Below are 23,514 nucleotides of genomic sequence, written 5' to 3' on the forward strand. Positions count from 1 at the left end.
ATTCTCACAAATTAATATTCCAAACCACAAATTCATCTTTATCATCAAATAATTACCTCCAAAATTTACAAAATTAATCCATAAATCGGCAGATTTTTAGTTTGTACTATAATTAATACTCTAAACAAGAGTACAGTGATTTATAAAATTAATTTCCAAAAGAAATTAAAAATAATGCACACAAAAAAAATTCTCACTAACCATAAACGGGCAACAGGAGGCAGAAAGTGAGGCCAGAGAGAGTGAGAAAGTGAGGATAAGAGAAGTTGAAACGGAGAGAGCGAGGATGATATGGAGTGAGGATGATCTGCAATCATGAGACAATGAGGATAAAAGAAGTCGAGACAAAGAGAGAGTGAGGATGATATAAAGTGAGGACAATCTGTAGTTTTGAGAGAGTAAGGATAAGAGAAGCTCGAGACAGAGGGAGAGAGGAAGAGTAAGGACGATCTGGCTTTTTTATTTTTTTAACAATTAAACATGTTAATAATGTTGAGAGAGGGAGAGAGGCGAAACAGAAACACAAGTTGTCGTTTCTTTCAGCCTTCTCTCAGCGTTCTAGCTATTTAGCACTATTGTCTCTGAAAATCAAGTAGCGAATACCATGATCCTAAGCAAGGCGAAAACCTTGAAAAAGACCCTATAATTCTACAGTAGTCACAGAACAAAGACCAATGTTCATGCCAAAACCAAATTGCCACTTGCCGGAGCAATCCCTAACCAAGCCTCCAGCGCTAGCCAAACCTTTGTTTAAATGAGAGCCATATGTATTCAATTTGAAAAAAGATTTAGAGGGAGCCTGCTAGCTAATCTCTTTGATGTTTTTGCTAGTATGAACAAAATTGAGGGCTAATTTTGCATTGTGAATATCATCGATCCAAGATTGAATTTCTATGACAATCTAACTATAGCAAGGTGAATTCAATGAGAAGATAAATTGGTTGCGCCAAAACCAAATTTTCTGGATAGCAACTGCAAACAAGCAAGCCCACTCATCCACAACCTCATTGATACCGGCTTTCCCTAAATTAAAACAAAGCCAATCACGAAGATTAAGAGAGAAAAAAGTAATGCCTAAAATATTCTGGAACCAAACAATTCTAGATTCTTATTGCAACAAAACAATCCCGAAGGCATGAATCACATCTTCATTCTCATAGTCACATCTTTCGTAAGCCATGATGTTCTGGGTATGTCTCTTAAATAAGTATTCTCTAGTTTTAGTTATTCCATACATTACCACTCATAAGAAAATTCAAACTTGTTGGGGTCTATTCCAATGCCAAAGCTATTTCTATACATGGGTATCATTGTTGCAAGTAGGATTATTAAGAAAAAGATAGGTTGACTTAGATGTAAACTTGCTCGATTTTGAATGAGACCAAAAATGAAGGTCCCCATTGTTGTGCAAATTTTAATGTACTCGCAAGCGCACGAATCTATTGTAATATAGACTAATGGTGACGAGTGTCGATCCCACGAGGAGGTGGATTTTAATTATATATATAATTAATTTTGTAAATAGGTAGTTGGATTTATGGTGGAAATGATTTGGAATATGCTAATACTTAAATTAAAATGGCGAGAATAAATTCTAAAATTGGAATTGCAATGGAGAGAATAAATTGAAGAGAAAATCTATTAAATTGACGTACTTTGGTATCTGGATTCGTATCAACATGCATCATGGGCTAAATAATCTGTATTAATGCCAATTAAATCATGAGGGGGGAATCCACACCTCATGAACCACACTCTAATCAATATGGTGCTAAGGGCTTATCGTGCCAAATAATAATAACCTTGTACTAGAGGGCCGGTGAAACCAAGGCGGTACTAGACAAGATTAGTATTATTTGTCGACGAGAAGTCAAAACATCCACAAAAACTAGAGGGGAAGAGAAAATAAATTTACCAAATAAAGCCCATGACACATGTTGAGACTTCACCTTCAACCCAAGCTTGAAAGAAAATTAGCCACTCATAATTGAAATAGGGGCAAAATGAAAATTTATTAAAATACATAGAAAATACAAGATGGAGAAGGAATTACAGAAAACGGATCCCAAAAATGGATTCAGAGATATCAAATTAGGGGGGGAGGGCCCCTTTTTATAGATACATGGAGTAAATCATGGCCATCGGATTAAAAACAGTTTGGACGCTCAGGATTGCGCCACGTCATCAGTCAACAGTCTACGGTTTGACCACGCGGATGAACAGTAACGCGGTTTGACTCTGATGAACAGTAACGCGGTTTGGTTGAAAATAATCCTGTGTGATGCATGTACCGTATACGAGATTTTTCATCCACTAATATGCTGCCACGTCACCATCAACAGTACATAAGAATTTTAGCCCAACAGGATCATGACACCTCATCAGTCAATGCCACATTATCGGTCAATGCCACGTCATCGATCCGTCTATGTGAACAGTGTTGTGAACAGTAACGTAGTTAGTACCGTACACGTGAATAGTATCGTACATATGAATAGTGTCATTTTTCCTTTTATGCTCCTCCTAAGGTTTTCGACCGTCCTGAGTTCAAAAGTGATGTCCGTTTTGCCGTCTGATCTCTCCTTTATTGTGAAATGACTATAATGCCCCTAAAATACATAAAATACTTAATTAAAATAAAACACATGTAATTAAATCACAAGAACGTTAAATACATAAAAGTAAGGGTTGTTAGTATTTATTCCGTCAGATTAATGATAGCAATCAAATAAAAGTATAAGCATTATCTCCAGTCTAAAGCAACATCACACCCACATCAACCATCCACATGAATCAGCCCAGTAGACTTTGTCATAGCTACTTTCAAGAATGACATGTCAAACTCCAAAATCTCACTAGAAGTAGTGACACTCTCACAAAGAAATTAAAACCAATAAAAATAGTCACTCCAATGAATGGTAATTGAGAGAGAAAATAATAAAGAAGTGATATCACATGCTCTCATCAAGATGAAATAAATATGTCATCAGCTTATAAATAATACGAACTCAAGTCAAACAAAAATGCTAGTCAACCCACTTTATTTATCTTCTTTTTTTTATTATTTTTTTTATTATGCATCACTACATCTTTTTAGCCCATATAACTAGCTTCTACTTCAAACTATAGTTCCCTAAAATCAAGGACTTTTATTAGGACGAAACATAGGCTAGGGACATGGCTAACAAAGAAGGAAAATAAGAAAAACAAAGTGTATGTTTGAGAAAAATGCAGAGAATTTTTTTTTTTTGGAAGTTGCAAGGTGGATTTCACCTATTATTTTTATTTTTTTTTCTTTTGAAACAACAACTTTTATTATTATTATTTTTTGGCATAACTTTACTGAACAACATAATTATTTACATGTTCTCAAACATAAATAGGTGATGGAACTTATAAGACATTGGGTAATACTCCAAATCAGAGTGGGTCAAGATGATAAGTTGACAAAGAAAAAGGTTTTTTTTTTTAAAGGCTCAAAAGGGTTAACTATGGATATTTGATAAAAAGGATGGCTAGAAAGGCTCAAACGAATCAAAGATGGCCTTTCCATCGTCTTTTAGGGCTCTAAATAATCTTCCATATCTACTAGTTAGATGGGCCTCCAAATGTAGCAACACACTCTTTTTTCTTTTTTTTTTATTTTACAATTTTTTTTAAGGGTTAACTCAAAAGCAATTTAGAGATCGTGTGTAAAATAATAAACTGCTAAGCTGTATAAAGAGTGGGCAAAAATGTTATTCTCCAAGAAAAATAATAGGCTCAAAAACTCACTTGGTACTTATTATGACATGTTCATTCCTTCAAGCAACTCACATTTGTCTTCGACATCAACATGTAAAGTAGCAAACATAGCGTAACATCACTTAAGACCAAAGATAATACAAATACTAAAATTTGAAATTAATCATGTCATCCAATGTTAAAACAAATCACACAATTTTTTTTTTAAACAACATTCTACCCCCCAACCTATTCTAAACATGAAAGGAAAATATACATGCAGAAATGTGAAAATGATGCATAAAAATTAATTAAAAAAGTTACACGTAAAATGATAGAAAACGAAAATGATTTTTTTAAAAAAAAAGATGCGTTTCTAGAGGAACTACACTCCATATTCAGCCATCTTCGACTCAAAAGTTGGAAAATGTATATTTATAGAGGAGAAATTAAAAAGAAGAAAAATAAACATAAACACATAATAAAGAAAAAGAAAATGTCTGAATTTTTTTTTTAATTTTTTTTAAAACGATGAAGATGCGTTTCTAGAGTCACTACACTCCATATTCAGCCATCTTCAACACAAAAAGTTAGCAACAGTTAGTTTCTACAACAAAAAATTAGTAAAAACTTAACTAAAATTCCACAATTGTCGATTATTCCCTCCCCCCAACCAGAACGAAACATTGTCCTCAATGTTTGAAATGAAAGAAATAGAGTTTAGAAGACATCACCTGGGTGGTGCAATACAGAAAATAATATTTACAAGCGGAGAGTTAAATCTAATTTGTACTTCTTACTGCGGCTACTGTGACCATCATTATGTGGATGCTCCAACACAAAGGTCCAGGGGTCTGGCTCCGGTTTATAAGCTTGTAATAGATCAAGTGGCTCATTAGCAGTGTGAGCACAAATAAAAAGTTTTTTCACATTAGAAGGAATGAAATAGTTTTTTATTGCATGGTTAAGAAATGCGATAAAGCCATCATAAAAGTTATTGACATTTAACAAACCGATGAGTTTCTGGTGGATGTGCAGATGGGCCCAAGATGCTAGTGTGATAAGTGCCTCTAGTGTTGCAAGATCTCCTGGAAGGAAAATAAAAGCATCAGCATGATTAAGCACTTCAGTTATTCTTTCTTGCATACCTGAGATGACTAACTCTTCTCCAGTTGATGAGTCAGACGAACTGCCCAATGGTTTTAGGACTCTTGGGATGATGCCTAACACTTGACTTCCTCTGATAAAAGCTGCTTCTGAGACCATTTTTGACAACCCTCGGTTACCTCCTCCATACACCAAGTGTAATTTTCTCGCTGCTATGCTTCGACCAAGATCTATAGCTGCCTCAACAAACTCTTTATGTTTGCCATAGGTAAATCCAGAAAGCACACAAATGTTCTTGAATTGTCTATTGGCAGTAGCTGCCATTGTGATACTTCTCGAAAATAATTTGTGAGTGCTTGACAAAAAGGAAATCACATTTAAGAATCTTGGTGACAGTGGATCACAGTTGTGTATGAGGTAACATGTCAGTGTCAAATAACGCGTAAAGCACGTGGCTCGCTAGTAAAAAAGGAAACAGTAAAAGGGAAAAAGAAAACAGTAATAAGCAAACAGTAATAAAATTTTTAAAGACAATAATGCACACAAGAAAATAATAGTGAAATAAAATAACAGTAAAGTGAAAGGATATTTACAGGTAGTTGCGACTGTGGTTCACATCTTCCTCTGGTTTTACGTCCAGAAATGGCTTGAACGCCCTCTATGGGTCGAAGATAGGCTTCCTATCCAGTTTTCTTATAAACTGGCAAACATGGTCGTTTATAGTTAGATTCCCGAGACTATATCGTGCATGCTCTTTCTGGAATAATGGCCATAACTGGAGAATCGCTCCTTGCACATATCCACTGGGATGCGTTTCAAGAGACAAAAGGATATCATCCAATGACTCCTTATTCAAGCCATCCCTAATGAATTGAATCTTATCTTCCCTGTTATCACACATCATTCCTAAAGAACATGGGTTTTTATTGCAACTCATTCTGGCACACTTATGACAAGCAACAGAAATTCTTCGAGCTCATCGTTTTCGTGCATAATTTCCTTTACCACAACCAGGCATGTATGCAATAAATTTTGGAGGTAACTCACCTGCCGATCGTACTTTAGCTTCGATTAACCAACGAATGTCAGCAGGTATGTTATTCCTCATGAGTAATCGCATGCGTTCGGACCGAGCTTTATAGATCGTAAGGAGGGCATTCTGAGGAAGTGAAGGGAATCGCTTGTGAAGTTTCGCTAGAATCTCATTTCTGTGCATACCTTCACCTCAGAATATCATTTATTATGGGAAACTGAAGTAACCGACTTGATTGTCACGGAGTACCGTTATCCGCCACTTCACCAGGGTAACAAACTAAAGCACACAAACAGAAAAACAAATTAAAACACACAAAGAAAATTAAAATCGTCCTCTTATTGAATTTACCTCAAGCTCCAACTGGATGTCGTAAACACTTCTCTCAATGTCTCTGAGTTGGCTTTCTAAACCCTCAACATCGGCAACTAACTCTGGTGGTTATAGAGCCCAAATGCAATGTGTTTTACAAAATTGAATCTGCCTTTTGAGATGAGTTTTGACACGTTGAAGTGGTTTAAGAATGTTCAGGAGGAACGGTCTAAGTAAGGTACTCATGATTAAAAACGATAAAAGAAAACTTAATAGTTAAACAAACACACTTATGCAAAAATAATTTCAATTAGCAGAAGAATAATATAAAGAAAGAAAAAAAATCAAATCAACGAAAAAAAAAATCAATTCAAATCTGGTGGGTCACTCAAATTTATTTCGGTGTCTTCTCCATGTGGTTGGTATTCTAGATATGGCTTTAATCTTTGACCATTAACTTTAAACGTGACACCGTGCTTTGGGTCCTTAATTTCAATTGCCCCATGTGGAAAAACAGTATGAACAATAAATGGGCCAGACCAACGAGAGCGTAATTTACCTGGGAATATGTGCAAGCGAGAATTGAATAAAAGCACTTTCTGACCTAGAGTGAATGATTTTCTCATAATTTGCTTATCATGGAAGACTTTCATTCATTGCTTGTAAATCTTGGCATTTTCGTATGCATCATTGCGAATTTCTTCAAGTTCTACCAGCTGTAATCTTCTTTCTGAGCTGGCTTGCTACATGTCAAAATTGAATTTCTTGATGGCCCAATATGCACGATGCTCGAGTTTCACAGGTAGGTGGCAAGCTTTTCCATACACTAGCCTGTAGGGTGACATCCCAATCGGGGTATTGAAAGCCGTTCTATATGCCCATAAGGCATCATCAAGTCTTAATGACCAATCTTTTCTGTCCGGCCTCACCGTCTTTTCTAATATGTGCTTTATTTCTCGATTGGAGATCTCAACTTGGCCACTGGTTTGCGGATGATACGGGGTCGCCACTTTGTGTGTGATTGAATACTTTGTCAAAAGAGCTTTGAATGCTTTGTTACAAAAGTGGGCACCACTATCACTAATTATTGCTCAAGGGAATCCAAAGCGTGAAACAATGTTGCTTTTCAAAAATGCTATCACCACCTTGTGATCATTGGTCCTACATGGAATTGCTTCTACCCATTTTGATACGTAGTCAACAGCAACCAATATGTATTGATGGCCAAAAGATGGGGGAAAGGGTCCCATGAAGTCGATACCCCATACGTCAAAAATTTCAACCACTAAAATTGGATTTAATGGCATCATGTTCCTTCGTGTAATGCTCCCCATTCGTTGACACCTATCACATGAAGAACATAAAGTGTAAGCATCTCGAAATATAGTTGGCCAATAGAAACCACATTGTAAAACTTTAGTCGCTGTTTTCTTAGCGTTGAAAAGGCCTCCACAAGCTTGTTCATGGCAGAATGAAAGGATATTCGAAATTTCACTTTTTGGGACGCATCGTCTAACAATTTGGTCTGCATAATACTTGAACAAATACGGGTCATCCTAAAAGAAATTCTTTATTTCTGCAAAGAATTTAGCCTTGTCTTGCTTGGTCCAATGCTCTGGAAGTTTACCTGTAACAAGATAATTAACTATATCAGCATACCAAGGTAATACTTCCACATTCATTAATTGTTCATCTGGAAATGACTCATTCAATGGTAATGATTCTGTAATTGTGTCAAAATGGAGACGAGAGAGGTGGTCCGCCATAACATTCTCTGTGCCTTTCTTATCTTTGAATTCCAAGTCAAACTCCTGCAAAAGTAACACCCAACGAATTAGTCTGGCTTTTGCATATTTCTTTGTGAGAAGATATTTAAGAGCAGCATGATCCGTGAATATAATTATTTTACAACCAATGAGATATGATCGAAATTTTTCCAATGCAAACACTACTGCTAGCATTTCTTTTTCAGTAGTTGAATAGTTCAACTGTGCATCATTTAATGTCATACTAGCATAGTAAATAACGTGGGGAATTCGATACTGCTCCTACTGCATAATCAGATGCATCACACATTAGCTCAAATGGTAAGCTCCAGTTTAGGGCCTGAATGATGGGTGATGATGTCAACAACTGTTTTAATTTTTCAAACGCCATAAGACATGAATCACTAAAGATAAAAGGTACATCCTTAGCAAGTAAATTGCATAAGGGTCTAGAAACTTTGCTAAAATCTTTAATGAAACGTCTATAGAAACCAGCATGCCCAAGGAAAGATCTTACTTCTCTAACTGTTTTGGGTGGAGGAAGATTAGAAATGAGATCCACCTTGGCTTTGTCAACCTCAATACCTTTGCTCGAAATGATGTGACCGAGAACAATACCTTGTTTTACCATAAAATGGCATTTCTCCCAATTTAAGACCAAGTTCTTCTCGATACATCTCTGCAGAACTAGTGTTAGATGATGTAAACATTGATCAAACGAGTCACCAAAGACAGAAAAATCATCCATAAAGACTTCAAGGAATCGTTCCACCATATCAGAAAAAATGCTCAACATGCATGTTGAAATGTAGCAGGTGCATTATGTTGAGTGTTAGAAAATGCATATTTATAAAGGAGAAAACCGTCATTTTACATTTCAAGTCTTACTAACAACCCTTACTTTTATGTATTTAACCTTCTTGTGATTTAATTACATGTGTTTTATTTTAATTAAGTATTTTATGTATTTTAGGGGCATTATAGTCATTTTACAATAAAGGAGAGATCAGACAACAAAACGGACATCACTTTTGAACTCAGGACGGTCGAAAATCTTAAGAGGAGCATAAAAGGAAAAATGATACTATTCACATGTACGGTACTATTTACGGATACGGTACTGTCTACGTTACTGTTCATGACACTGTTCACATAGACGGATCGATGACGTGGCATTGACCGATGACGTGACATTGACTGATGAGGTGTCACGATCCTGTTGGACTAAAATTCTTATATACTGTTGATGATGACGTGGCAGCATATTAGTGGACGAAAAATCTCGCGTACGGTACATGCATCACACAGGATTATTTTCAACCAAACTGCGTTACTGTTCATCCGGGTCAAACCGTGTTACTGTTCATCCACGTGGTCAAACCGTCGACTGTTGACTGATGACGTGGCGCAATCCTGAGCGTCCAAACTGTTTTTAATCCGATGACCATGATTTACTCCATGTATCTATAAAAAGGGGGTCTCTCCCCCCTAATTTGATATCTCGGAATCCATTTTTGGACTCCATTTTCTGTAATTCCCTCTCCATCTTGTATTTTCTTCGTATTTTAATAAATTTCCATTTTGCCCCTATTTCAATTATGAGTGGCTAATTTTCTTTCAAGCTTGGGTTGAAGGTAAAGTCTCAACATGTGTCATGGGCTTAATTTGGTAAATTTATTTTCTCTTCCCCTCTAGATTTTGTGGATATTTTGACTTCTCGTCGACAAATAATACTAATCTTGTCTAGTACCGCCTTGGTTTCACCGGCCCTCTAGTACAAGGTTATTATTATTTGGCACGATAAGCCCTTAGCACCATATTGATTAAAGCGTGGTTCATGAGGTGTGGATTCCCCCCTCATGATTTAATTGGCATTAATACGGATTATTTAGCCCATGATGCATGTTGATACGGATCCAGATACCCAAGTACGTCAATTTAATAGATTTTCTCTTCAATTTATTCTCTCCATTGCAATTCCAATTTTAGAATTTATTCTCGCCATTTTAATTTAAGTATTAGCATATTCCAAATCATTTCCACTATAAATCCAACTACCCATTTACAAAATTAATTCTATATATAATTAAAATCCATCTCCTCGTGGGATCGACACTCGTCACCATTAGTCTATACTACAATAGATTCGTGCGCTTGCGAGTACATTAAAATTTGCACAACAAGTTTTTGGCGTCGTTGCCGGGGAGGTAAGTAATTTTAATTCATAGAATTAATTTTTGTGAATAATTTCTTTTATTTGTTTTCTTGTATTTTTTTTATTATTAAAAAAAAAGTGAATCTACATTTAAAGGTTAGTATTTCTTTTCTTTTTCTCTTCTTTAAAATTCTGTAATTTAATTTTCAATTTATTTTTGTTTGTAATTTTTTTTATCTTATTAATTTATTTTTAGTTAATTTATTTCACGTATTTGTTTTTGTGTATTTTTATAGAAAGGTTTTAATAGCGCAATAAGGTTAGTATCGTAATTTCTCCCTCTTATTTATTTTTATTTGTTTTGTTCCCATCTTTATTTTCATTTTATTTGTTTTGCATGCATGGTCGTAGGTCATTATTACATAATCTTGAACCTATAGACTTTGAATTAGAAAAAACACTTCGCACACAAAAGCACATTAAAAATAAATTTGAAATGGATTTGCAACCACAAGAGAGGCCATTTAAGGACTACTTCAGTCCCTTAGCTAATTTGAGCATATCATGCATAAGATACCCAAATGTAGCTGCTAGGAGTTTCGAATTAAAACCTAGTGTGCTAAATTGTCTCCCCACATTTTATGGCCTAGAAAATGAGGATCCATATAATCATCTGAATGATTTTCATGCCATTTGTCAAACTTTTAAATATGAAAATTTTTCAGACGATGATGTTAAACTTAGACTATTCTCATTTTCTTTAAAGGATAGAGCTCGTTCATGGCTTAATACATTGCCTGCTAATAGCATTGCATCATGGGAACAAATGGTTACAAAATTTTTGAATAAATATTTCCCAGTGTATAAAACCAATGCTATTCGCAGGGAAATCTCGGAGTTTACCCAGAGAGAGGACGAGCAATTTTTCGAAACATGGGAGCGATTCAATGGGCTACTCTTGAAGTGTCCACATCATGGGTACGAGAAATGGCACCAATGCCAATACTTTTTGCAGGGATTATTGCCGAATGTGCAAGAATGGCTAATGGCAACAAGTGGAGGAGAGCTAATGTCAAAAAGTGCATAAGAGATTTGGGAATTCTTCCAGCGACAAGCGGATAATTCCCAACAACGGAGTCGATCACTCAGGAATACTAGAAGAATTAAGGGAGTAAATGAGGTTCACATTGGCGAATCAAGTTCAGAAATTAAAGAAGTCAAAGCGATAATTGAAGGTCTCTCTCGACAAATAGCATCGTTATCGACTGCTAAATCAACAGAGGCACATGACCATGACTCATACTCAGATCAAGCTAATACCATAGGTGTAATGAGAAAGCCATCGAATTACAACCCATACTCCAGCACATATAACCCTGGATGGAGAGACCACCCCAATTTTTCATGGTCTCAAGGATTCCAACAGAATGGACCAGCAGCTCCAGCTCCACCAATTCCTCAAAATCCTCAAGCCTCTTAGCCACCGTTTAGACCATACAATCAGAATCAGAACTACACTTAGCCCAGACCATGGGAGGATGCATTCCAGAATTTCAAGAATGTTACTCACTCCACGATTGAGCAACAGGTAGACAAGTTTTATTTTCCTATTGATTTCATTGTAATTGACACTCAACCAATACAGGATTCAAGGAAGCACATCCCCATTATTCTAGGCCGACCTTTCTTGGCAACTGCGGATGCTCACATTCAATGCAGGACTGGAAATATGCAGTTGTCTTTCGGTAACATGACTATGGAGCTGAACATCTTCAACATTGCCAAACAACCTCACAGTGCAGATGATGGAATTGTTGATGTGGATTTAATTGAAGCATTAGTTGATGATACTTTTGTTTCAAACCTTAGTGATGATCCTTTACAAACATGTTTAACTCACTTTGGTTTGGATTTTGATATTGACAGATCGGTCGATGAGGTCAACGCCCTGCTTGACTCAGCACCATCCATAGACACTAATAAATGAAAGTCAAGAGTTGAACAACTAGCACCATCAAAGAAGAAACTCATCCCATCATCAGAATCACCACCGAAACGCGAGCTCAAACCATTACCCAACACTCTGGAATATGCATTTTTGGGAGAAGAAAGTACTCTACCGGTAATCATCTCATCATCCCTCAATGATAAACAAAAAGGTAAGTTGTTGGATGTTTTAAAAGAGCACAAAGGAGCATTAGGATGGACCATAGCAGACATAAAAGGTATAAACCCAGTAGACTGCATGCATTACATTCACCTTGATGAAAATGTTAAATCTACTAGGGAAATGCAACGTCGGTTAAATCCTAATATGAAAGAAGTTGTTAGAACAGAAGTCCTTAAGCTATTAGATGCAGGTATCATTTACCTAATTTCTGATAGTTCATGGGTCAGTCCTGTACAAGTTGTCCCCAAAAAGTCAGGAGTTACAGTAGTTACGAATGCCGATAATGAATTGGTACCCACTAGAGTAACTACAGGATGGCGTGTATGCATTGATTATAGAAAGTTGAATTCTGTCACACGTAAAGACCATTTTCCTTTACCATTTATCGATCAAATGCTTGATAGATTAGCAGGCCATGAATTTTATTGCTTTCTAAATGGCTACTCAGGATATAATCAGATTCCCATAGCACCAAAAGATCAAAAGAAAACTACTTTCACTTGCCCTTTTGGCACTTTTCCATATAGGAGGATGTCATTTGGATTATGTAATGCACCTGCTACATTTCAACGATGCATGCTAAGCATTTTTTTTGATATGGTTGAACGATTTCTTGAAGTCTTTATGGATGACTTTTCTGTCTTTGGTGACTCGTTTGATCAATGTTTACATCATCTAACACTAGTTCTGCAGAGATGTATCGAGAAGAACTTAGTCTTAAATTGGGAGAAATGGCATTTTATGGTAAAACAAGGTATTGTTCTCGGTCACATCATTTCGAGCAAAGGTATTGAGGTTGACAAAGCCAAGGTGGATCTCATTTCTAATCTTCCTCCACCTAAAACAATCAGAGAAGTAAGATCTTTCCTTGGGCATGCTGGTTTTTATAGACGTTTCATTAAAGATTTTAGCAAAGTTTCTAGACCCTTATGCAATCTACTTGCTAAGGATGTACCTTTTGTCTTTAATGATTCATGTCTTGTTGCGTTTGAAAAATTAAAGCATTTGTTGACATCATCACCCATAATTCAGCCCCCAAACTGGAGCTTACCATTTGAGCTCATGTGTGATGCATCTGACTATGCAGTAGGAGGAGTATTAGGACAAAGAGTTGATCGAATTCCGCATGTTATTTACTATGCTAGTATGACATTGAATGATGCACAGTTGAACTATTCAACTACTGAAAAAGAAATGCTAGCAGTAGTGTTTGCATTGGAGAAATTTCGATCTTATCTCATTGGTTGTAAAATAATCGTGTTCACAGATCATGCTGCTCTTAAATATCTTCTCACAAAGAAAGATGCAAAAGCTAGACTAATTTGTTGGGTGTTACTTTTGCAGGAATTTGACTTGGAATTCAAAGATAAGAAAGGGACAGAAAATGTTGTGGCGGACCATCTCTCTCGTCTCCATTTTGACACAATTATAGAACCATTACCATTAAATGAGTCATTTTCAGATGAACAATTAATGAGTGTGGAAGTATTACCTTGGTATGCTGATATAGTTAATTATCTTGTTACAGGTAAACTTCCAGAGCATTGGACCAAGCAAGACAAGGCTAAATTCTTTGCAGAAATAAAGAATTTCTTTTGGGATGACCCGTATTTGTTCAAGTATTGTGCAGATCAAATTGTTAGACGATGTGTCCCAGAAAGTGAAATTCAGAATATTCTTTCATTCTGCCATGAACAAGCTTGTGGAGGCCATTTCAGTGCTAAGAAAACAGCAACTAAAGTTTTACAATGTGGTTTCTATTGGCCAACTATATTTCGAGATGCTTACACTTTCTGTTCTTCATGTGATAGGTGTCAACGAATGGGGAGCATTACACGAAGGAACATGATGCCATTAAATCCAATTCTAATGGTTGAAATTTTTGACGTATGGTGTATCAACTTCATGGGACCCTTTCCCCCATCTTTTGGCCATCAATACATATTGGTTGCTGTTGACTACGTATCAAAATGGGTAGAAGCAATTCCATGTAGGACCAATGATCACAAGGTGGTGATAGCATTTTTGAAAAGCAACATTGTTTCACGCTTTGGATTCCCTTGAGCAATAATTAGTGATAGTGGTGCCCACTTTTGTAACAAAGCATTCAAAGCTCTTTTGACAAAGTATTCAATCACACACAAAGTGGCGACCCCGTATCATCCGCAAACCAGTGGCCAAGTTGAGATCTCCAATCGAGAAATAAAGCACATATTAGAAAAGACGGTGAGGCCGGACAGAAAAGATTGGTCATTAAGACTTGATGATGCCTTATGGGCATATAGAACGGCTTTCAATACCCCGATTGGGATGTCACCCTACAGGCTAGTGTATGGAAAAGCTTGCCACCTACCTGTGAAACTCGAGCATCGTGCATATTGGGCCATCAAGAAATTCAAGTTTGACATGCAGCAAGCCAGCTCAGAAAGAAGATTACAGCTGGCAGAACTTGAAGAAATTCGCAATGATGCATACGAAAATGCCAGGATTTACAAGCAACGAATGAAAGTCTTCCATGATAAGCAAATTATGAGAAAATCATTCACTTCAGGTCAGAAAGTGCTTTTATTCAATTCTCGCTTGCACCTATTCCCAGGTAAGTTACGCTCTCGTTGGTCTGGCCCATTTATTGTTCATACTGTTTTTCCACATGGGGTAATTGAAATTAAGGACCCAAAGAACGGTGTCACGTTTAAAGTTAATGGTCAAAGATTAAAGCCATATCTAGAGTACCAACCACATGACGAAGACACCGAAATAAATTTGAGTGACCCACCAAATTTGAATTGATTTTTTTTTTCTTTGCGTTGATTTGATTTTTCTTTCTTTCTTTTTATTATTATTCTTTTGCTAATTAAAATTGTTTGTGCATAAGTGTGTGTTTATTTTACCATTAAGTTTTCTCTTATCATTTTTAATCATGAGTCTCATACTTAGACCGTTCCTCCTGAACATTCTTAAACCACTTCAACGTGTCAAAATGCATCTCAAAAGGCAGATTCAATTTTGTAAAACACAACGCATTTGGGCTCTACAACCACCAGAGTTAGTAGCCTATGTTGAGGGTTTAGAACGCCAACTCAGAGACATTGAGAGAAGTGTTTACGACATCCAGTTGGAGCTTGAGGTAAATTCAATAAGAGGACGATTTTAATTTTCTTTGTGTGTTTTAATTTGTTTTTCTGTTTGTGTGCTTTAGTTTGTTACCCCGGTGAAGTGGCGGATAACGGTACTCCGTGACAATCAAGTTGGTTACTTCAGTTTCCCATAATAACTGATATTCTGAGGCGAAGGTATGGACAGAAACGAGATTCTAGCGAAGCTTCACAAGCGATTCCCTTCACAAGCGATTCCCTTCACTTCCTCATAATGCCCTCCTTACGATCTATAAAGCTCAGTCCGAATGCATGCGATTATTCATGAGGAATAACATACCTGCTGACATCCGTTGGTTAACCGAGGCTAAAGTACGATCGGCAGGTGAGTTACCTCCAAAATTTATTGCATACATGCCTGGTTGTGGTAAAGGAAATTATGCAAGAAAACGACGAGCTCGAAGAATTTCTTTTGCTTGTCATAAGTGTGCCAGAATGAGTTGCAATAAAAACCCATGTTCTTTAGGAATGATGTCTGATAACAGGGAAGATAAGATTCAATTCATTAGGGATGGCTTGAATAAGGAGTCATTGGATGATATCCTTTTGTCTCTTGAAACGCATCCCAGTGGATATGTGCAAGGAGCGATTCTCCAGTTATGGCCATTATTCCAGAAAGAGCATGCACGATATAGTCTCGGGAATCTGACTATAAACGACCCTGTTTGCCAGTTTATAAGAAAACTGGATAGGAAGCCTATCCTCGACCCATAGAGGGCGTTCAAGCCGTTTCTGGACGTAAAACCAGAGGAAGATGTGAGCCATAGTCGCAACTACCTGTAAATATCCTTTTACTTTATTGTTATTTTATTTCACTATTGTCTTATTGTTTGCATTATTGTCTTTAATAATTTTATTACTGTTTGCTTTTTCCTTTTTACTGTTTTCTTTTTGACTTGCGAGCCACGTGCTTTACACGTTATTTGACACTAACATATTACCTCATACACAACTATGACCCACTATCACCGAGACTCTTAAATGTGATTTCTTTTTGGTCAAGCACTCACAAATTATTTTTGAGAAGTATCACAATGTCAGCTACTCCCAATAGACAATTCAAGAACATTTGTGTGCTTTCTGGATTTACATATGGCAAACATAAAGAGTTCGTTAAGGCAGCCATAGATCTTGGTTGAAGCATAGCAGCGAGAAAATTACACTTGGTGTATGGAGGAGGTAATCGAGGGTTATCAAAAATGGTCTCAGAAGCAGCTTTTATCAGAGGAAGTCAAGTGTTAGGCATCATCCCAAGAGTCTTAAAACCATTAGGCAGTTCGTCTGACTCATCAACTGGAGAAGAGTTAGTCGTCTCAGGTATGCAAGAAAGAATAACTGAAATGCTTAATCATGTTGATGCTTTTATTTTCCTTCCAGGAGATTTTGCAACACTAGAGGCACTTATCACGCTAGCATCTTGGGCCCATCTGTACATCCACCAAAAACCCATCGGTTTGTTAAATGTCAATAACTTTTATGATGGCTTTATCGCATTTCTTAACCATGCAATAAAAAACTATTTCATTCCTTCTAATGTGAAAAAACTTTTTATTTGTGCTCACACTGCTAATGAGCTACTTGCTATGTTACAAGCTTATAAACCGGAGCCAGACCCCTGGACCTTTGTGTTGGAACGCCCAAATAATGATGGTAACAGTAGCCGCAGTAAGAAGTACAAATTAGATTTAACTCTCCGCTTGTAAATATTATTTTCTGTGTTGCACCACCCAGGTGATGTCTTCTAAACTCTACTTCTTTCCTTTCAAACATTGAGGACAATGTTTCCTTCTGGTTGGGGGGAGGGAATAGTCGACAATTATGGAATTTTGGTTAAATTTTTACTAATTTTTGTTGTAGAAACTAACTGTTGCTAACTTTTTGTGTCGAAGATGGCTAAATATGGAGTGTAGTGACTCTAGAAACGCATCTTCATCGTAAAAAAAAAATTTCAGACATTTTCTTTTTCTTTATTATGTTTTTATGTTTATTTTTCTTCTTTTTAATTTCTCCTCTATAAATATACATTTTCCAACTTGTGAGTCGAAGATGGCTGAATATGGAGTGTAGTTCCTCTAGAAACGCATCTTCTTTAAAAAAAAAAACATTTTCGTTTTCTATCATTTTACGTGTAACTTTTCTAATTAGTTTTTATGCATCATTTTCACATTTCTGCATGCATATTTTCCTTTCATGTTTAGAATAGGTTGGGGGTAGAATGTTGTTTAAAAAAAAAAAAATTTGTGATTTGTTTTAACATTGGATGACATGATTAATTTCAAATTTTAGTATTTGTATTATCTTTGGTCTTAAGTGATGTTACATTATGTTTGCTACTCTACATGTTGATGTCGGAGACAAATATGAGTTGCTTGAAGGAATGAACATGTCATAATAAGTACCAAGTGAGTTTTTGAGCCTATTATTTTTCTTGGAGAATAACCCTTTTGCCCATTCTTTATACAGCTTAGCAGTTTATTATTTTACACACGATCTCTAAATTGCTTTTGAGTTAACCCTTAAAAAAATTGTAAAATAAAAAAAAAAGAAAATAATGTGTGTTGTTATATTGGGAGGCCCATCTAACTAGTAGATATGGATGATTATTTAGAGCCCTAAAAGACGATGGAAAGGCCATCTTTGATCCGTTTGAGCCTTTCTAGCTATCCCTTTTATTAAATATCCATAGTTAACCCTTTTGAGCCTTTAAAAAAAAAAAAACCTTTTCTTTGTCAACTTATCATCTTGACCCACTCCGATTTAGAGTATTACCCGATATCTTATAAGTTCCATCACCTATTTATGTTTGAGAAAAATGTAAATAATTATTTTGTTCAGTGAAGTTATGCCAAAAAAAAAGAGAAAAAAAAACAAAACAAAAGTTGTTGTTTCAAAAGAATAAAAATAAAAATAATAGGTGAAATCCACCTTGCAACTTCCAAAAAAAAAAAAAATTTCTGCATTTTTCTCAAACATACACTTTGTTTTCCTTCTTTCCCTTCTTTATTAGCCATGTCCCTAGCCTACGTTACGTCCTAATAAAAGTCCTTCTTGATTTTAGGGAACTATAGTTTGAAGTAGAAGCTAGTTATATGGGCTAAAAAGATGTAGTGATGCATAATAAAAAAAAAAGATAAATAAAGTGGGTTGACTAGCATTTTTGTTTGACTTGAGTTCGTATTATTTATAAGCTAAGAGCATATTTCTTTCATCTTGGTGAGAGCATGTGATATCACTTCTTTATTATTTTCTCTCTCAATTACCATTCATTGGAGTGACTATTTTTATTGGTTTTACTTTCTTTGTGAGAGTGTCACTACTTTCAGTGAGATTTTGGGGTTTGACATGTCATTCTTGAAAGTAGCTATGACAAAGTCTACTGGGCTGATTCATGTGGATGGTTGATGTGGGTGTGATGTTGCTTTAGACTGGAGATAATGCTTATACTTTTATTTGATTGCTATCATTAATCTGACGGAATAAATACGAGTGTTTCTATTAAAAAAAAAGAAATTTTTTTTTGAATTTGAATTTTGTTTTCGCTTTATTTGCTAGGGACTAGCAATAAGCTGGTTGGGGGGTGTGTTGAGTGTTAGAAAATGCATATTTATAAAGGAGCAAACCGTCATTTTACATTTCAAGTCTTACTAACAACCCTTACTTTTCTGTATTTAACCTTCTTGTGATTTAATTACATGTGTTTTATTTTAATTAAGTATTTTATGTATTTTAGGGGCATTACAGTCATTTCACAATAAAGGAGAGATTAGACGGCAAAACGGACATCACTTTTGAACTCAGGACGGTCGAAAACCTTAGGAGGAGCATAAAAGGAAAAATGACACTATTCACATGTACGGTACTATTCACGGATACGGTACTGTCTACGTTACTGTTCATGACACTGTTCACATAGACGGATCGATGACGTGGCATTGACCGATGACGTGGCATTGACTGATGAGCTGTCACGATCCTGTTGGACTAAAATTCTTATATACTGTTGATGATGACGTGGCAGCATATTAGTGGACGAAAAATCTCGCGTACGGTACATGCATCACACAGGATTATTTTCAACCAAACCGCGTTACTGTTCATCCGAGTCAAACCGCGTTATTGTTCATCTGCGTGGTCAAACCGTGGATTGTTGACTGATGACGTGGTGCAATCCTGAGCGTCCAAACTGTTTTTAATCCGATGGCCATGATTTACTCCATGTATCTATAAAAAGGGGGCCTCCCCCCCCTAATTTGATATCTCTGAATCCATTTTTGGGATCCGTTTTCTGTAATTCCTTCTCCATCTTGTATTTTTTACGTATTTTAATAAATTTCTATTTTGCCCCTAGTTCAATTATGAGTGGCTAATGTTCTTTCAAGCTTGGGTTAAAGGTGAAGTCTCAAAATGTGTCATGGGCTTTATTTGGTAAATTTATTTTCTCTTCCCCTCTAGTTTTTGTGGATGTTTTGACTTCTTGTCGACAAATAATATTAATCTTGTCTAGTACCGCCTTGGTTTCACCGGCCCTTTAGTACAAAGTTATTATTATTTGGCACGATAAGCCCTTAGCACCATATTGATTAGAGCGTGGTTCATGAGGTGTGGATTCCCCCCTCATGATTTAATTGGCATTAATACAGATTATTTAGCCCATAATGCATGTTGATACGGATCCAGATACCCAAGTACGTCAATTTAATAGATTTTCTCTTCAATTTATTCTCTCCATTGCAATTCCAATTTTAGAATTTATTCTCGCCATTTTAATTTAAGTATTAGCATATTCCAAATCATTTCCACCATAAATCCAACTACCCATTTACAAAATTAATTCTATATATAATTAAAATCCACCTCCTCGTGGGATCGACACTCGTCACTATTAGTCTATACTACAATAGATTCGTGCACTTGCGAGTACATTAAAATTTGCACAACACATTACATAATCCAAATGGCATTCTCCTATATGCAAATGTGTCAAAAGGGCAAGTGAAAGTAGTTTTCTCCTAATCTTTTGGTGCTATGGGAATCTGATTATATCCTGAGTAGCCATCTAGAAAGCAATAAAATTCATGGCCTGCTAATCTATCAAGCATTTGATCAATAAATGGTAAAGGAAAATGGTCTTTACATGTGACAGAATTCAACTTCCTATAATCAATACATACACGACATCCTGTAGTTACTCTAGTGGGTATCAATTCATTATCAGCATTCGTAACTACTGTGACTCCTGACCTTTTGGGGACAACTTGCACAGGACTGACCCATGAACTATCAGAAATGAGGTAAATGATACATGCGTCTAATAGCTTAAGGACTTCAGTTCTAACAACTTCTTTCATGTTAGGATTTAACCGACGTTGCATTTCTCTAGTAGATTTAGCATTTTCATCAAGGTGAATGTAATGCATGCAGTCTACTAGGTTTATACCTTTTATGTCTGCTATGGTCCATCCTAATGCCCCTTTGTGCTCTTTCAAAACATCCAACAACTTACCTTTTTGTCCGTCATTTAGGGATGATGAGATGATTACCGGCAGAGTACTTTCTTCTCCCAAAAATGCATATTCCAGAGTGTTGGGTAATGGTTTGAGCTCGAGTTTCGGTGGTGATTCTGATGATGGGATGAGTTTCTTCTCTGATGGTGCTAGTTGCTTAACTCTTGACTTCCATTTATTAGTGTCCATAGATGGTGTTGAGTCAAGCAGGGCGTTGACCTCATCGACCGATCTGTCAATATCAAAATTCAAACTAAAGTGAGTTAAACATGTTTGTAAAGGATCATCACTAAGGTTTAAAACGAAAGTATCATCAACTAATGCTTCAATTAAATCCACATCAACAATTCCATCATCTGCACTGTGAGGTTGTTTGGCAATGTTGAAGATGTTCAGCTCCATAGTCATGTTGCCGAAAGACAACTGCATATTTCCAGTCCTGCATTGAATGTGAGCATCCGCAGTTGCCAAGAAAGGTCAGCCTAGAATAATGGGGATGTGCTTCCTTGAATCCTGTATTGGTTGAGTGTCAATTACAATGAAATCAACAGGAAAATAAAACTTGTCTACCTAGATAAGCACGTCCTCCACAATACCACGAGGTATTTTTGTGGACCGATCTGCAAGTTGTAACACCACTGGAGTTGGGTGTAATTCTCCAAGTCCAAGTTTCACGAATACAGAGTAAGGCAAAAGATTTACACTAGCTCCTAAATCCAACAAAGCATTCTCAATTGTGTGGTTCCCTATACTACATGAGATAGTGGGGGAGCCTGGGTCTTTGCATTTTAAAGGAATTTTATGTTGGAGTATAGAACTAACGTTTTCTGTTAAAAATGTCTTCTTTTGAACATGCATGTTTCTCTTTTTAGTACAAAGGTCTTTAAGAAACTTGGCATAAGATGGAACTTGTTTAATAGCATCAAGCAAAGGGATGTTAACACTTACCTGTTTGAAGATTTCAAGAATCTCACCTGTGGATTTTTCCTTTTTTCCTTTTGCTAACCTCTGAGGAAATGGAGCTTTCGGAACGTATTCTCGTGGATTGGTTTCTTCTTTCTCCTCCGGTGATGATTCCTCAACATTCACAGGTACAATTTGATTTTCTTTTGTCACCGGCATCTCCACTTTGTTGTCGACTTCTTTTTCTTTTCGCAAGGTCATTACTGCTTTGACTTCTCCATGCTGCTGTGGTGAACTGGTACTTGCTTCATGCACTCCTTTAGAGTTAGGCACTGGTTGACTTGGAAACTTACCTTTCTCAACGGTCATTGCCAAGGTCTGAACTGAAGAAGCAAGTTGTCCCACCATCTTCTCGAGGCTTGAAACTGATTGGGCTTGTGAGTTGAAGCCCGCTCTCAATTCATTTCGTAGTCCATCAATGGTGCGGTTCTGTTGCTCAATCGTAGAGTGAGTAAGATTCTTGAGATTCTGGAATGAATCCTCCCATGGTCTAGGTTGAGAGTAGTTCTGGTTCTGATTGTATGGTCTAAATGGGGGCTGAGAGGCTTGAGGAATTTGTTGCATTGGTAGAGCTGGAGCTGTTGGTCCATTCTGTTGGAATCCTTGAGACCATTAAAAATTGGGGTGGTCTCTCCATCTAGGGTTATATGTGTTGGAGTATGGGTTGTAGTTTGATGGCTTTTTCATTATACCTATGGCATTGGCTTGGTCTGGATATGAGTCATGGTCATGTGGTTCTGTTGATTTTGCAGTCGATAACGATGCTATTTGTCGAGCAAGACCTTCAACCATCTCCTTGACTTCTTTGATTCCCGAAGTTGACTCGCCAATTTGAACCTCATTCACTCCTTTAATTCTTCTAGTAGTCCTGAGTGATCGACTCCGTTGTTGGAAATTATCTGCTTGTCGCTGGAAGAATTCCCAAATCTCTGATGCACTTTTTGACATTAGCTCTCCTCCACTCGTTGCCATTAGCCATTCTTGCACATTCGGCAATAATCCCTCCAAAAAGTACTGGCATTGGTGCCATTTCTCATACCCATGATGTGGACACTTCAAGAGTAGCCCATTGAATCGCTCCCATGTTTCGAAAAATTATTCGTCCTCTCTCTATGCAAACTTTGAAATTTCCCTGCGAATAGCATTGGTTTTATGCACTGGGAAATATTTATTCAAAAATTTAGTTACCATTTGTTCCCATGATGCAATGCTATTGGCAGGCAATGTATTAAGCCATGAACGAGCTCTATCCTTTAAAGAAAATGGGAATAATCTAAGTTTAACATCATCGTTTGAAAAATTCTCGTATTTAAAAGTTTGACAAATAGCATGAAAATCATTCAGATGATTATATGGGTCCTCATTTTCTAGGCCATAAAATGTGGGGAGACAATTTAGCACACTAGGTTTTAGTTCAAAGCTCCTAGCAGCTACATTTGGGTATCTTATGCATGATGTGCTCAAATTAGCTAAAGGACTGAAGTAGTCCTTAAATGGCCTCTCCTGTGGTTGCAAATCCATTTTATTTTTAATTTGTTTGTGTGTGCAAAGTGTTTTCTCTAGTTCAATGTCTATAGGTTCAAGATTAGGTAATAATACCCTACGACCATGCATGCAAAACAAATA

The 23,514-nt window shown here is 36.6% G+C and overlaps 2 non-coding genes across 2 annotated transcripts; one reads left to right on the top strand and one right to left on the bottom strand.

The window, feature by feature from the left end:
* Window positions 1–10,973: 10,973 nt before the first annotated feature.
* LOC127902896 (small nucleolar RNA R71) lies at window positions 10,974–11,077 on the bottom strand. Its single transcript, XR_008055533.1, has one exon. It is a non-coding gene; the product is annotated as a small nucleolar RNA R71 (small nucleolar RNA).
* Window positions 11,078–22,924: 11,847 nt separating this feature from the next.
* Window positions 22,925–23,028, top strand: LOC127902846 (small nucleolar RNA R71). Its single transcript, XR_008055483.1, has one exon. It is a non-coding gene; the product is annotated as a small nucleolar RNA R71 (small nucleolar RNA).
* Window positions 23,029–23,514: the final 486 nt, after the last annotated feature.

The sequence above is a fragment of the Citrus sinensis genome, chromosome 5, assembly GCF_022201045.2.
Source record: "Citrus sinensis cultivar Valencia sweet orange chromosome 5, DVS_A1.0, whole genome shotgun sequence".
NCBI classification, from domain to species: domain Eukaryota; kingdom Viridiplantae; phylum Streptophyta; class Magnoliopsida; order Sapindales; family Rutaceae; genus Citrus; species Citrus sinensis.